This window comes from Poecilia reticulata, chromosome 23 (genome assembly GCF_904066995.2).
Source record: "Poecilia reticulata chromosome 23, P_reticulata-male-v2, whole genome shotgun sequence".
In the NCBI taxonomy this organism is placed as follows: domain Eukaryota; kingdom Metazoa; phylum Chordata; class Actinopteri; order Cyprinodontiformes; family Poeciliidae; genus Poecilia; species Poecilia reticulata.
Window position 1 is genome coordinate 13,111,032 of NC_088852.1, and position 16,307 is coordinate 13,127,338.

Genomic DNA, 16,307 nt, shown 5'->3' on the forward strand with positions numbered 1-16,307 from the left:
AGACGAGTCTCATTATTTCCAGAAGTCCTTTGTTCCCAGTAGGTGGTCTGGTACTTCATCTAAAGTCCATATGAGATAATATCAAGCTGTCTAAAAACACAAGAAAAGTGTTCACTGTTTTGTCCAAACCATTCTTCTACTATCTTGTTTTTTAATGTTTAGTTAACACTAACTGTATGAATGTGAGTATATAGTCACTCTAATAACCAATTGGTACTGATGCTTTATGGGACTAATATTAACACAGTCATGACATATAGTCATTTGCTCGCTGCAAGACTTTGTTAGCTTGTTTACAAAAAAACCACACAAGATGAGCTACATTGCTTTGCTGCATTTGTTACCTATGTATGATACTTACATATGGTTTACTATTATTCATACACAACTTGCATAACAACAATGGTGGATGGTGTGAAGGGTTTAGGTCCAGGATGATATGTTCTAAGTTTGTAAAACAAACCTCTACAAATTTCTTTAATGTCACTTGGAGAGAGAAATTACTTGGTGTTTGCTTAGTCAGAACGGAACTTCATTTGAACAACTTTGCCTACAGATTTCTTGAATCTTTATATTAAAAGTTTACTAAATGTAGGACAGAAGCTTCTAAGCACCGTTCAGTTGGCCAATAAGATAATGTTCAGCATTATTATCCACAAAAAGATGTTCAAGACTTTCAAAAGATCTACTTCAGTACAGATCAGTTCCAGTCAAAATACTTCAATATTTTAGGTATTCCTTTAGATTATGAATTTTTTATATTAATGTTTGATTGTAATCTAAATGATTCTCATTTAAATTCTTAAGTTTAATTATCCATCTTGTTAGGATTATCTCAAAAAAGAAAGTGCTAACATAATTTAAACAGTTAAAATATACATAAATTAACCTTTACATTTCTTTATAGATAGAACATTTATAGAAAATAATTTTAAAATAAAACCCCTTAAGTTTTAGTATTGATTATATGACTTGATTCTATTTCTTGATTTGAAAATTTAACATAAAAATTAAGGTGAAATAAACTTTATTGTTGTCTCCTGGTACTTGAAGGGTTGAATAAAGCCGATAAAATAAATATATGATTTTGAAAACGTTAGTAGGCCGTTTGTAATTCATTTCGGTGACTTGTCATGGAAAATATTAGCGATGGTTTTGCCTGCTGACTGCTGGTGGCTCTCTCAACTGAGACCCCGCTAATTAAATGAGAGAAGAATACATTCCCCTGCCTTTTACACCCAAAGGCCTTTCGCCGCTGCTGCCAACACATTTTTCAATAACTTATGCTAACCACAAGGAAGCCTCGCCTTCTTATGCAAGTGTTATTTTTAAAGATATTTCTGAATCCTTTTTATTTCCTACAGCAGCCTGGGAAATAAAGTCTCTTTCAAGACCCTGTCAACAAGGACCACCCAGGGACTGACTTTTATTTTTTTTATTGTATTTGTATTTTTTTTTATGTGTATGTGTGTGTGTATAAAAAGCTTGCATATAATATTTGAATACTTGAGATGATTCTGTGCACAAAGAGAGCTTTGCATCCACCCCGTTTTTAATATCTCGCCCGCTGAGGGAGTGCACGTCGCGTTTCCTGTTGTATTTCTGGATACTTTTGCATTTGCATGTGGCCGCCTGCGTCCTGTGTGTGCTGATGTAAATCAATGTGGCGTGCTTCTTTAGAGATAAGCCTGCAGTGCCTGGCCCCACTGTGGCCCTCTTCTCAGGCGATCCGTGATTAGAGGGGATTCTCAGTCTCTGCGGCGGACCCCGGCCGGCAGCGTGGCACCCTTAATGTTCACCCCGACGTCTAAACCACCAGAAGTGGGTGATTTTTATCTTGCTTTAAAATTTGCTGCTAAGCCACTAGAACTGCCGCTTGAAAGGAATGATGCAGGGGTGTTTAAAGTGTGGCACGGGGGCCATTTGTGGCTCCGTTAAGAATTTTGGGCGGCCCCGGAAGCTCAATTTATTATTATTTTTTTTTAATATTAGGTGCAAAAAGTTTATTTCCATTATGCATTCATCTTAATTTTGTTGTAACTGAAACCACAATTATTGTCCTGTTTTTACTCAAAATAAAAACAAATAAGAAAAAAAAATTAACAAAATGCAAACATTTTATTTGGACTTGTCTTATACTGATGCAATTTTGCAATATATTTTTATATTTTTGGTATCCACTGATTCATTTTCTACAAAAATAGGTTTATTTCAATAAAATTGTCAATATAGGAACAGATAAAATGAGGCAAAAAAAGTTGAGTTTTAAACATTTTTGTGGTCCTCATGCTAAAACATTGTGTACCTGACTAGTATAAGCAATCCAGGCCCTGTATCAATGAGCTTGTAGTTTAAATAACCTTCAAACTTCCTCTTTTGTCCTCTTGAATCAGATGGCAGATTTCAGCTGTTTCTTTTATTATTCTCTACCTTAATGGAAAAACAGTGAAGCACCTGAAAAAGTTAGGAAGATATTACACGTCGCGCTACGCGTCGCAGCTAATGCGGTGCGAGCCCTTTTCTTTCGCCACGGGAAGATCAAGAGTCAATTAGTGGGAGTGGTGGGCGAGCCTCGGCCAAGCGGCCAGAACTGGTGGCAGTCTGCTGCGGACCACCGCGCCGCGGGAGCCGGGCAGGGGAGCAGAGGCGTCTAAATGAAATGCTAATACAGGCCACAGAAGTCAGGGCTCTCTAATTGGAACACAGCTGCTGCGGGGACCAGGTATCCCGCAAAGTGCTGCAGGAGTGGAGGAGACCGGCGGGTCACCGTGATCAGGTCAGGCTGTCTCTTTGTGTGTGCACATCTCAAAATACATGGCCTAAAATGGCTGCAAGGGGAAAGAAAGCCGAACAAAGAACTAACAGCAAATGCTGCTTGGCAATATATCAGTCATATGAAGCAATGCTGGGAAATTGAATCGTTTGTAAACACAAGGTCAACCTGCTTCACTACTTGGGTTTATTTGCTGCGACATTTGAATTAAATGCAGCAATCGTGATAGTTTTAAACGCTTTTTTAAAAAAGTTGGAAGACTTTTTGTAGTGGAAATGCACCGATTTCGAGGTTTTGTGACCAATTTCCGATGTCTGATTTTATAAAGATTTGACTTTCTGATACCAATTTTAGCCATTAGAATTTTTTATAGGTTCTAAAAATCACATTAAAAACCTAAACATTTTTACACGTCTCGTTTCCACAGAAGTTTTACAGAGTGTACTGTTTTGTGAAATTTGGCTGCAGCTCCTGGTAGCTGTATGATTATTGCTCATTATGTCTTCTAAATTAACCATCATTTTGTCCCGTCACATTTTTGTCTTCAGTTTGTGCTGTAGGCATGAAAAGATGTGAACAATTTGAATCATAATTATTGTGCACATATTTATAATGGTGCATGAAAGATGTGATGACTATTCATCACATCAACTTTCTTTTTGTGTAACAAAGAGAATCAACTAGTAAAAAAATTGAGATACAAAGTGTTGGAAATTTTACCAAGGTAACCATTGAAACCTGTATTTAAGACAATTAAAACCATTTAATTCCAGAGATGCTGATGTTGCTCAGAAATGCCGAATCGGATCTGAAATAACGTATGATACCTAACCTACAAATCGACCAACACTGAAGTTGTTTTGTTGGCCTAAGGCAAAGGACCAAGCAAAAGGATAAAAAAATCCCACCATGTCCTCCTTTTCAGCTCTGACTTTGGTCTATATTTACTGCTCTTTTGAGTTATTTGTGGAAAAGAGGATGCTACTGAATCCCAAGAAGGGCTTAAGCGTCGAGAAAGACTCCTGAACCATTCTCAGCCTCTCTTTCATTGCACTGAGGTTGGTGTGCTGTAGCTTGACGTGAGCGCCGATGAACACATGATTAGCTAGAAGGGCCGCTTTTTCAACAGGAGGGACACAAGTCAAACTGAGACGGAGAAATAAAAAGCACACAGTGGGCGGAAATAGGAAATAAAGCCGGGGAGAGACGTGGAGCCGAGTGGAAAATGTAATAGTCACTCATCTCTTACACCATTTAAGGTCCACCAGGCTGTCCGTAAGCTGTCTTCTTTATGTATTAAGGCCTCCTCCTCTCTCTTGAAATAGAAAAAGGAATTTGCACAGAATAATGCATGAGCTCATAGTGGGCGATAGGCAGGAGGCTGCCGCCTCAGAAGTCTGCCTGCCTCTGGAAGCAGACTCGACTGACACAACCGGGCGAAGATTGAACCTCAGGTGGCGAGCTGGTAGGCTCGACTTTAGAGCCTTCACCTGTGATAATGAGGCAGTCAAACTAGCTTAGCTCAAGAACCACACACTTCACTTTTTTTTATTTTTTCCCAAAACTGCTGAGAAGAAAATAATAGACTCCCTGTTTTTGACATTCCGTCTTTGCTCCAACATATGATACTGTAGGGATCAATCTAAATCAGCCTGAAGAGGTGAAACAGGAACAAATCTGACCACACCAAAAAAAAAAAAAAAAAAAATCCTTATGATTCTGAATTCATTTGAAATCTGTGCAAAAGCTGACGACTGACGGTCAATACATTTTCAAACAACCATTTAAAAACAATAAACCATTTAAAAAAACAAAATGACCTGTGATAATTAAAATAGTAGGGGCTAATAGGGAGAATATTTCAGTCTAATTATGAATTCAAAAATCTTTACTGATGTCTATGAGGAAAAAGGCAAATCTGAACCATCTTTAACATGTCAAACTCATCAGAACCCGAGCGCCTTACATTTCATTCCGAGTGAACTAGTTAGGAGTTTCTCGAATCGTCAAAATTATATGTAATTTACGCTTTCTTAAAAAATATTTTCATTTAGTGGTCAGAGTGACTCTTCTAAGCTCCATAAACATATCAAACTTTAGCCATACCAACTATTGTATTATTGATAATATACTGTAGTTTGTTCCCACATTCAGTCGTCATTCACACCAGAACAAACAATCAATAATCCTAATATAAATCTAGTTAATTATAGATTATTTGCATGTTGTCTATTCTGTATTTTTTAACACAATTAGAATACAAATATATATTACAGCCTAATAACTGAAGCTTTCACTTGTACTGTCAGGCTTTGGATAACTAGAAAAATCAACTTTCTAACTCATAGAAAACTTGTTCTTTCAACAACCTGAAGATGTTTAAGCGTTTGCTTGGACAGAGTGAATCCACAAATCTTTGCAAAACTAAAGTTCTGTAAGTTAAAGTTCACATCCAAAGTGCTTGATTCATCTTGTTGAGTCACACTCCCCACCCCCTGTCAGTAACTTGACAAAAATGATGGATAATGAAATATGGATTTCTGCCCCAAGATTTCTCAAAATACAAAATTCCAAAGGGCAAAGTGAAGAGAAAAAGCGCTTGGGTTGTTTGGGTCGAGGGGATCATAACAATCAAACTGATCTGCTGGCATTAGGAATGACAGACAATTAACATTCTGTTATAGAAACTTTAATTGTTTTTCACTTGTTTGAGTTTTTATTCAAAGATGCACCAGATGCAGAATTGTGTGGCCCATTCATAACAATTAGAAACCTATATATGTTAGAAGCTCAAAGCTACCCTGTTAACTGTGATCTTTTGCAACCTGAGTGAAGCCAATATGAGTCATAGAAAAAATGGTTTTCTGTCAGATTTCTGTCTCTTGTATTTCTTCCATTTTTAAACACTAACATCAGCTAATTTTGGGGGGTTTATTTCCCAGTAATTACAGTGGAGTGCTTGTTTCCTTGGGTTAGAGTTGTCTTAAATCCATGCAGTTTTCAAATATGGCTCAAATATTTCCTGCAGCTATACACAAGTCGGATTTCTATTAAAATCAGACAAAACTAATAGAAGAGCTTGCTGTCTTATCGGCGTCAAGCTATATCTACAATGACTACGAATGATTTTACAGACAAATCTGCCCTGTTGCGTTATGAGAAAAGTCACATTATTGAGATCGAACATATAAGGAGGAAAATACTCGGGGTCCAGCTGGCCTTTACTTGCTTCATGTTCTCTATCAAATATTTACAGCATGAACTGCTCTACAGAAACTGTCCTTTGCTATCGTTTTGCTCTCGACTCAATCATTTCTGTGTCGTTTCTGCTGTCGGCATTTATCAGCCACTTACAGACCTGTGGTGCACCCTGTATGGACACCTCTGGACGCGGGACACGAAAACATGCAGCAGGGACTGACAGATAGAAAACTGATTCTTTACAAGTGAGGGCAGAAGACTGTATCCAAACCTTCTGGCAGAACACTCTAATATCCCCATGCTGAGCAGCTTGGTGCTATTGAGCGCGACCATGCGCGTCCGTCTCACTTCACTGCACCCAATGAGCTAAACCCATGGAACTGATGGGCAATGGGAGGCAAAGAGGAGAAAGGCAGAGAGAGAGGAGGGAGGGAGGAGGGAGTGTGAATGATGTGCTGCTCTGCACTAAAGCGTGTTATTCCATCACATGAACATGAAGATTCTCTAAAATAGAAGAGAGATTGATTGGCAGGTTTCCAGTCCTTAGTTGGAAAGTTGAGAAAGGTTGATGTTGACCTGACGACGCTTAATATAAGGTTCTCTGATTGGTTCCAGTTTAGTACAGTGTCTTGAAAAAGTATTCATGCCCTTTAAAAAAACAACATAGATGTATTTTATAGCATAATTACCACCAAATTTTATCGGGGTTTCTGCAGGTTTCTCCAACTCAAATTTAAGACTTTAAGACCTTCTAAGACCACAATGAGTGGAATTTAAGACCAATATCCCCACAAAAATGTATGAACTTCATCCAGGCAGCTGACAATAAATGTACATTTATAGACACAAAAAATCTGGTTAGCAAAGGTATGCTAGCAGTGAGTTAGCCTCAAAAAATGTAAAACTTGTGATTAACGCGTTATGTAAAATCGGCTTTTTTGAGCTTTGCATTGTGCTACAATGTTATTCTGTAGTGTTGCTTTGATTCTTTCAGGCATGTTTGAGAAATCTTTGAATCTCCCACAGCAACCATTTGGGTTTGTAAAACACCTGGAGGAACCAAACACCAACGTCCACATGCAACCCCTACTAGCTGCAGTTTCCAAGCCGAGCTCCCGCATTACAGAGTCTCCTTAAGACTAGCCAGCAGAAGTTAGCAAACACTTGGTGGAACTGTGCATGTGCTAAGCTTATCGACTATTTCTCAGCCCTGTGCTCCAACAAACATTTGTAAACGCTTGACAGAGAAACATTGCTGTAATGACTTCCTGAATGTGGAACTTCTTAAAGAGACAGATGCCCAATTTCAAGGCGTTAAATTGCAAAATCTATTTTCTCTTCAGTCATGTTTGATATATACATTTTATAATAACTGAAGGTAACATAGTTACTTGGTTGTGCCATAAAATTATATTATGTGCCTGGAAAACACATAACACTGCCCCTTTAAGGCCAAATTACTTTTTAAAATAAATTTAAGAATGAATTTAATGCCTTCATTTTAGATGCATAAATTTAAATTGAACATCTTCCTCCCTTAAAAGGTTTTCTGTGTGAAGATATGAGTGCTTTTGCAAGTCACTGGATCATTGTTTTGCACTGTTCCCTCATCTTTTGCCACACACACACACAGTATGTTTAAAACAAATATCTTTTCCTGCTTTGCAAGCCACAAACGTCTGGCATGTTGTATCATCAGTCTCCAGTGACATTTGATGCAGCAGTCGTATGAAATCCCAAGTGAGAGAAAACAGCAACAGGCTAAACGGCTAGAGTCGGTCCACTCAATCATGATGGACCGTTCCCTTCCCCATTATCTAGTCAGCTTGACTTACATGCAGATAAAATGCAGCGCTGCAGCTTTCATTAGAGCGCAGTGCAAAGATTATGGCTCAATGCAGAGCTATGAATTATGCAAGCGCTATGCACCGTGGTGCGGTGTGCAGCCCCCTTTCCCTCCCCGGTTCTTCTGCTCGCCCTAATGCGAGGAACACACCCACAGGGCATTCCTCAAGCAAACGCACATCGAATGCACAAGCGTTTCAAATTAGCCAAACAGGCCTGGCGCAGAATATAGCAGGAAGTCATATATTAGCCCTGCAAGGAGCAATCAAGAGAGTCAGTTTGTTCTCAGAGGCCCTTCCTGTCAAAGCAGGAACTACTCAGTCAGACTGTGATCTCTTATTTTACCTGCTGCTAGTTTATGGCACAAAGCTTCGCTCTCCTTTGATTGAGCTATAATTTTAGCCGGATGGGTGAAAGACAATAAAAAAAACAACAACATGCAAATCAAATGATTTGCATTTCTTTCTTCTGGTTTCTTGTATTTTACTTCAAGGCTCTTAAAAAATATATTGCCGTGACAGTCGTAGCATAAAAAAGTCGGAACAAATAAGGATTAAAAGTTTGGTCAGTTGAAACAAAGGATTAATTTTAATAGCACTTCATATTTCTTAACATTAACATAAGATTTATTTCCAGCACGGTAACTTTGACCTTGATCTACTGTCTCGGGCTTTAAAACTGCATGCTCTAAATTTGATGTGCCTAAAGGAAAAGACTGATGTTTACAATTTGAAATGTTACTTTAATTATGCTAATTGCTAACAGTTTAACATGTCATTTCTGTTCTCTTTTTTTATTCTTGCTAATAAAACAAGATGTGCACTTTCTCACACAGTGTGACATCTCCACTGGCGTCCCCAGAAAATCTACTTTGGGTGACCAGACCAGTAAAAAACTTAAAGGTGGCAAAAAGAAGTTATTTTTTTAATTTTATTTATTTATCTATTTATTTTGTATTTATTTATCTATCTATCGGGGCACATGACCATCCCTACCCACAATGTTTCTCTATCATTTGAATCCATAAATGTTATGTTGGTATCATCTGGTAACATACAGGAAAACTATATCCTGTATGTTGAAACAGTATGACAAATATTAAAAAAAATTGATATTTGTCAGTTAAAATAAATAAAATTTTGATGCTACGTATTAAAATTTTTGAACATTAAAACAAATTTTTTATCAATAAAGTGTTTTTGAATTTTAATTTGACACAGCCATATATTTTCTCCTTATGACAAAAGTGTCAGTCAGTAAAACCTTTATTAAAGCCAAATGATGTCAATAGCTGAGATTTTTCTTTTACCATGAATGCATGTTGTTTCAAACTAGCTAAACTCTTGAGTCAGATCTCTAGCGTTGCCTCTCTGCATAATTAGCATTGCTGGTTATGTGGAGCTAAAATCCAATGGTGAGAAGATTTGACTCTGGAGGGAGAATGGCCTGTTAATGGTGTTTGGAACAAGGAAGCAGATGGCGAGAATCCTAGAAGAAGCCATAAATACCAAACAAAGATGAGAGCAGCCATATAGCTGCTTATTGTTCAATGTAAATTCAAACTGCTAGAGTTGCATACTTCAAAGAGGGGACATTGCAGGAAAGAGCGACGGGAAAACACTTCAAGAATACAATTTTTAATTTACTTTTTTTTTTATTATTGTAATTTTATATTCCTAGCTTCTAAATTTACCTCAGGGTTTATGAAACCATAAGTATATTCATCGATACACATGATGGGGAACTAGTTTAAAAATGTAAAACTATTTAAATTGTTTTGTAAATTTAAATGTCTAAGTTTTATTGTTATTCAAGAATTTCAATACGTAGTATCTAAATTTTATTTTGACTTTAGTTTTAGCAAACAAGTATTAACATGTTTAAGTTTTCCTTTAGTTTACTAATACATGAAGCATGAATACAAAAGATGGAGAAACAGTGTAAACTTTGAGTTTAAATTTTAAATTTGATTTACCATTTTAACCTAAATTGATAAATATAAAGATTTAATCAGTTAAATCGGTTAACTGGATCTAGTTAAATTTTACTTATGTTTAAATTTCAATATTTTAACATAGTTTTGTTATCGTTTCAAATTTCTAAAGTCGGCTGAACACCTTAACGTAGTTTTAACATCTTTTTAAGTCATCACTCCAAGCGAAATATTAAATGGATCACCGCCGTTGAGTGCTAAAAAGAATTTAAGGTCTCTAGCAGTGATGAATCACGTAAATTATGTGGTACTTTTCCACATTTGATTAAGCTCACTAACACCAGCTGAGTTTTTGCTCTACTTGCAAAAACTCAGCTGGGACAACTTGTGATAACGTTGTGACTTATCTGTCTGATACCCCGCACTTCTTCACCTGTCGATTTTTTTTACTACCGTCGATCTGTCTGCCGAACTCCTGCTCTCTTTTCCTCTATTTTGGCCAATTTCATTGCTGCATCATCATCAAGCAACACTAAGCCAGATAAAAACATTTATTTAAGGAATTCTGATTTTTATGTCGCTCCATTTAACCAAATAAAAACGACACCTTGAGTACCTTGGGAAATGCATTGTTTATTTCCAACATGGTAGCTCATGTTAGAATTTATCAGAATTTTCTATTTTTCCTTTTTTTTTGTTTTTTTTACTTTTCAATCTGGCCTCTTCGCCAACTTGACCAGGATCCAATTGCAGCAATACCAGAGATTTTTGTGCAAAAGATTGTTTAAGACAACTATGGATGATTCTAAGAATCTCCTTCAGGAAACTATTGCGTAACTTTAGTCAAAGGCTTTTTCAGCTCTGACTGAAGACATTGTGGACTTTTATAAATTAAAGCAACATTTATTTTCCTTCTGAGATCAATAAACTCTGAATTTGATCATATGACTTATTTTTCCAACTCCTTCAGACTCTCTACTCGCAAAAACTTTGAAATTTCCACAATTTAACTGGATACCACTAATTACCAGTGGTCTGCATGTTCTTTTTTTTTTTTTTTTTACATTTCTGTCACTCTGAGTACCAACAAAAATAACCTGGGTAGATTCTTTTTTTTACACTGGAGCCAATAACATACTAGTTTGTACTGCAAACTGTCAAATGCCTCAATATATCAAGTGGATATACAATGTACAGTAGTAAATAATTTCCCATTTCTTCTTCTTCTGCTTTATTAAAGAAACTTTGCTGTTAACAGCTTGTGTGTTTTTTTAATGAAATGTTAAGAAATTACCACTAGAACTGCAGAAATGTGTTTCCATTTCACCAGATTCAGTATAACTAGTGGAAGAAACCTGAATACTGAAACTGAATCAAAAGATTGGACAAAATAGTTATTCAGCTTTTTAGTTCTTTTTTATTATTATTTCTTTTCTACAGAGTTTGTATTCAGTTAAATTCCACTGAATGTCAAGGTAGCAAAAGATATGCAATGGTTTATATTTGCACAAGTGTTATATTTCTCATTTATATATGTATGAAGTCCCTGGTGTTCACTCTTTGATTGTGTAAGATATTAATCACTGATGCCCTCTAAACCTTAAAGAACTCTGTAAAAACTATTTAAGCAACTTTCTGCAATGGCTTTTGGAAAGCTTTTAACTGAAGATGTAAGGAAGATTATATTTTTCAAATGTAAGGTTCCCTTGTGTCGATCCAACTAAATTAAAATCTTCCATCTTGTAGATAGTTTTGGAAAATTCAACGGCTCCTTTATTCACTCACTGTTAAGAAAAACTCACAGGAACAGAAGGCTGGATTTGTATGCATTGTGGTGAACAAAACAGTGAATTCAAGGAGTTACCAAAGAATGGGCACCATAGATTTTTACATAATTAGTTGCTAGAGCAACTACTAAAGGGCCAGGGTTTGTGTGAGACCCAGTTAACTTATCTTGTCATGTGGAATGATGCCATCATGTTTCCACTGGTTCCAGTTCTCCAACAGGTTGACATCGATGCCAGGGTCATCCCAAATGATTCATATTTATGCAAATCCTGAACACCACACACATTAAATGGCATTGTGAGTGGTAATAATGTGTCCATTCAGATCCCAGTTACATAATAAACAGACAAGCACGGTTATTAGAGACTGTTCAATAACAAATTTTTGGGATACATGATAGGAATTAAAAAAGAAACATTGACAGATACAAGGATTTGTGCTAATTTGTTAGCCAGTGCTGTGACTGGCTAACAACCGATTATCCACTAATGATGCTGAAAATTGGCAACTGCTTTAAGGCTTCCTGTTGGCACAAAACAAGAATAGGCTGTTTTTCAGGGGTTTTTTAATTAATCTGGACTGTATTTGAGCCTTATTAGCTTGAAATGTAGATGAATCAAAACTGAATGCTAAGCAGCATGGAAGAGGGAAAGTGCCTCTGAAAATAATTTAACAAAATAATTTTGACTTTTTTAATAGGATGCCGACTTGACCAGCTTCAATAAGAGATGAGTTGTGGAGGAGAAAAAAGTGTTTTATGTTTTATAAAAAAAAGTAATTAAAATAAAAATGAGGTGTTTGCTAATCACTGCTGCCACTAGTCTGGAGGTGCTGAGTGGGGAAGGAGTGCTTGGAAATTGCTTGAAATTTAAAACATTTTTCAAATCTATTTGTGAAACCACAAAAATGATAATGAACCCCTTTGCTGTCACCCCGAAAACACTTGCATATTATCCAATGGGGTCATGAAGACACTTGTGTCTTCATGGCAGTTAAGAGGTTAATAACATTTGTTTGGGTTTTAGGCCAACTAAAACAACTGAGAAAACTACAATGTATAGACTAACCAAACCTTGTAATTACCAACTCCATATCATACATTACCAGCTCACTTCTTCTTGTCATAATTATAGTTGTAGAGCGCAGAATGTTTTGTTAATCTACTGTGAGATGATGATAAGAGAAAATAGAATGGACTCAAAACAACAACAACACTAGAGCACCCATTTTGTCTTTCCCGTCCCTCTGACCCCTGAGCTCTTTGGCGGCTGGCTGCTGTTGATTTTAGCCCACCATCAATTCATTTTAATCACGGCGGGCAGCACCGGGGAGCGGCGCGCTAATTGATTGGCAGGTATTTGCATATACAGTATGCAACAAAATGTCACGAACGGCCTTGGTGGTGACCTGAGTGGGCTGCTGGCAAAACAAACTGATGAGGGTAATTTATCATGCAGCCTGTGCTCTATTGAGCAGGGGCAGCCGCACCCACTATTGTTAGCGTTGTCACTCACTTGTCACGCTGCGGTAGGCACGACGAGAGCCGAGATGAGTCAACACAAGGGGAGATGGAAAGGGAGTTATAAAGATGGAGATGGGAGAGATGATTCACTGAAGTGATTCAGGTAGTGTTGTATATAATCAGTCAGGCTCCAGCCATTGACTACTCTCTCTAGTCAGCTTTAGCTTCGGGACTCGGAGTTAAAGGTAAAAATACAATATGTAATTATTTTTTTAAAGGGGAACTTTTTTTTGCTTCCATGATCTGAAACGTTTATCTGAAAAACGTTTCAGATAAACCATTTTAGACGAAAGCAACTCGGCCCCTATGTGAACGAAGTAACCCCGACCACCAAAGTACATACAAAGCCATTTTCAACCTATGATTTCATCAAATGGAAAAAAAAAAAAAAGAAGCTAAACCAGCCACCAACTTGGCTTTATGTGAAAATGCATTTATAGATTTCACTTCGCTGTCAAGGTCTGTGTTCGTGATTCAGCTCTAAGAAAGAGACTGGGCAAAAATTACACAAGTTTCAAGGTGAAAATCAATGCTGAGCAGAAACTACACTAAAGTCTGTCTAAGATGAAAATATCCACAAAAGTGGACGTTTTTGGATATTGTGTGCTATTACTATTCTGCTATTACTGAAAAAAGAACATACCAGCAGGTTAATGTGGCTAGCTTGTTTCAAAAAAGGGTAAGTGGAGGAAAATGAAAAGTGCATTTTGTCATTCAACTGTATAATTGAATGACAAAACAAAGCATGTTATCCATTTTCAGCCATCCTACAGCACAATCAAGTAACTAATCAAGTAACACGCAGTTATAAGTTAAAACTAATTCCACTTTGCAGTTTGACACTTGAAATTGGGCCTCTGTCTCTTTAAGAAGCTCCTACTTTTTCCCCAGCACTCCATCTTCAGCACATCACCACATCAATCCGTTATGGCATTTTCAACCGTTCTTAGGAGCTTCTTGGACTGAGAAGAAGTTTGTATGATGAGCAAATCAAGTGTTTGTTTATTGCTGCCACTGCTAGACTGGGGGAGCTGAGCGGGAGAGGGGTTTTCTGTGAGAGAGTCTCGGCTTGGAGGAGGAGCTTGTGGAAAGAGGCGGAGCTTTGTGAGAAAAGGTGTTTAGGCACCCCCTAGTGGTTGCCACGGGAGATTAAAGAATTTCTTGAACATGCATTTAAGAATCAAAAGTATTTTTTGATAAGGGAGTAGCATTATAAAATGTAATTAAAGATGAAAAAAGGTTTTACGTAGCTCCTGGTCTTCATCAGCGAATTAATAAACTTTCAGATCAGTTTTTAAGAAACCACCTGATTGGTATTTATAACACGGACATCACACAACGCATAAGGCTTTTGTAAAAGCAGTCTTCTCCCCTCTACTAACATAAAAAAATAAAAACATCCCATTTAAACCAAATCGTTCTAGTTTGCTCTCAAACAGCATTTAAAAAGTCCTGTTCTCACGATGGAGCCACATTGTTCACACACCATCAGTTTTATTTGTTTCTTCCTCACCACAGAGCAGGCCTCCCACTGCTCCTTTGCAAATGTCCTTTTTTTTCATTCAGCACATTTAAAGCCTCTGGTCCTCTTACAAATATGTGTGGGAGATTTTTTTTCCCACCTAAATCTTTTTAATGGTTTCCTTTCACATTTTTTTTTATTTTTGATGAAGCTTCAGTGTGTTTCATTAAGAGTCTATCTGATGGCGTCCACATAATTGTGAAGCGAAGGAAAACATTTTTAAAAATAAAAAGCTTGTTTCTTTTAAACAGAGCACTGTTCAGGCCGTTGCCTGAAAATGAAAGTATTTCACGACTGCAAACCTACCAAGTCATGGCTTGAATTATTTAAATGTTCTTTAAGTACACATTTAATATTTATAGGAAATGATATAAGAAACTCACAAAAAAAAGTTCCTTACATTATTGGCGCATGACATTATTGGCTATTATCAATGTAATTATGTCTAAATACAGCCAGAATAGAAATATATTTAAGGCACTAAAGAATTTGAAATGCTTTGCAAATTATGTATGAAAAAAACTGGCATGTTGTTTTTTACACTTTTAATAACTGCTTAGTTCACTTTTTTTTTGGATTAAACTTTAAACCTGTGACCTAAACTGATGGGTCAAAAATGTAAAGCATTAGTTAGTAAAGCAGTCAGGTAGTTCATGCTAACTCTGTAGGAGCTGCAGAGATCCTCATCTCAGGTGGAAAATACCATTGACAGGATTACTGCATTTTATGTACTTTACAAATATTGCCTTTATTGAAGTCTCTCAAGAAGGAACACATAAAAAAAGCTCTACTTAGTTTTCTACAAGTTGTGTTTGGAACAAAAATGAACATGTGAGTGAAAGTAATCTGAAAGCAAAATCAATTTTTTTGGCCTACATGCACTAAACAGAAAACCAGCAATACACATCATTCTGCAGGATGGTGTTGGCAGATTGCAATGTTTGATTTTCTTCAGCACAGAATAGGGAAGCTGGTCAAACTTAATGTAAGACGGATAGAACAAAACACAACAAAATCTTGGAAGAAAACATGGTAGTAGGTGTATATATATATATATATATATATATATATATATATATATATATATATATATATTGGAGACCAAGGCAGATGTACAGTACTAGCATCTGTAGATGTAATGTGCAATGTGTAAAAAAAAAATTCACGGCATATTAATGCTATTGCATGGCATTTTGTATATGTAATTGCACATTTACTTTTCTCAAGATGGTAAAGTTCATTTGAAAGTAAAGGTTCAGTGTGTGTGCACTGGAAGAAAACCCAAAAGGACAAGAAAATTCTCTCCCCTTTTTTATTATCCTCTTTACAGGGCCAAGTGTTTGCAGATCAATGAAAGTGTGTGAAATAACTGAGCAGCTGAAGTTGTGTGACATCATTACTTTCTCTGTCTGCTTTAGGCCTCTCACGATTGGGAGTCACATATTTGGTTATCATCAATGTAATTATGTCTAAATACAGCCTGAATAGAAATATATTCGAGGCACTAAAGAAGCCAGTGCCACTCATTTAGAGTGAGCCCGATTCGCTGTGATAACAACAGCTCCAAATCCCGAGAGAGGTTTTATTTTTTTGACCAATTAGCTACCCCAAACAACCTATTGGCCGTGAAGTTATCTCTGCAGGGACTTTTATCAGACCCGCGCTCTATTAAATCAGCTCACTGGCTGAGCAGTTATGCGCCATCACAGGGCTTGGAATGGCT

At 36.9% G+C, this 16,307-nt stretch overlaps 1 long non-coding RNA gene across 3 annotated transcripts in view; it reads left to right on the forward strand.

The window, feature by feature from the left end:
• Positions 1-16,307, forward strand: part of LOC103459522 (uncharacterized) — a 106,511-nt gene that overhangs the window by 60,743 nt on the left and 29,461 nt on the right. The gene's annotated exons all lie outside the window — the stretch shown is intronic.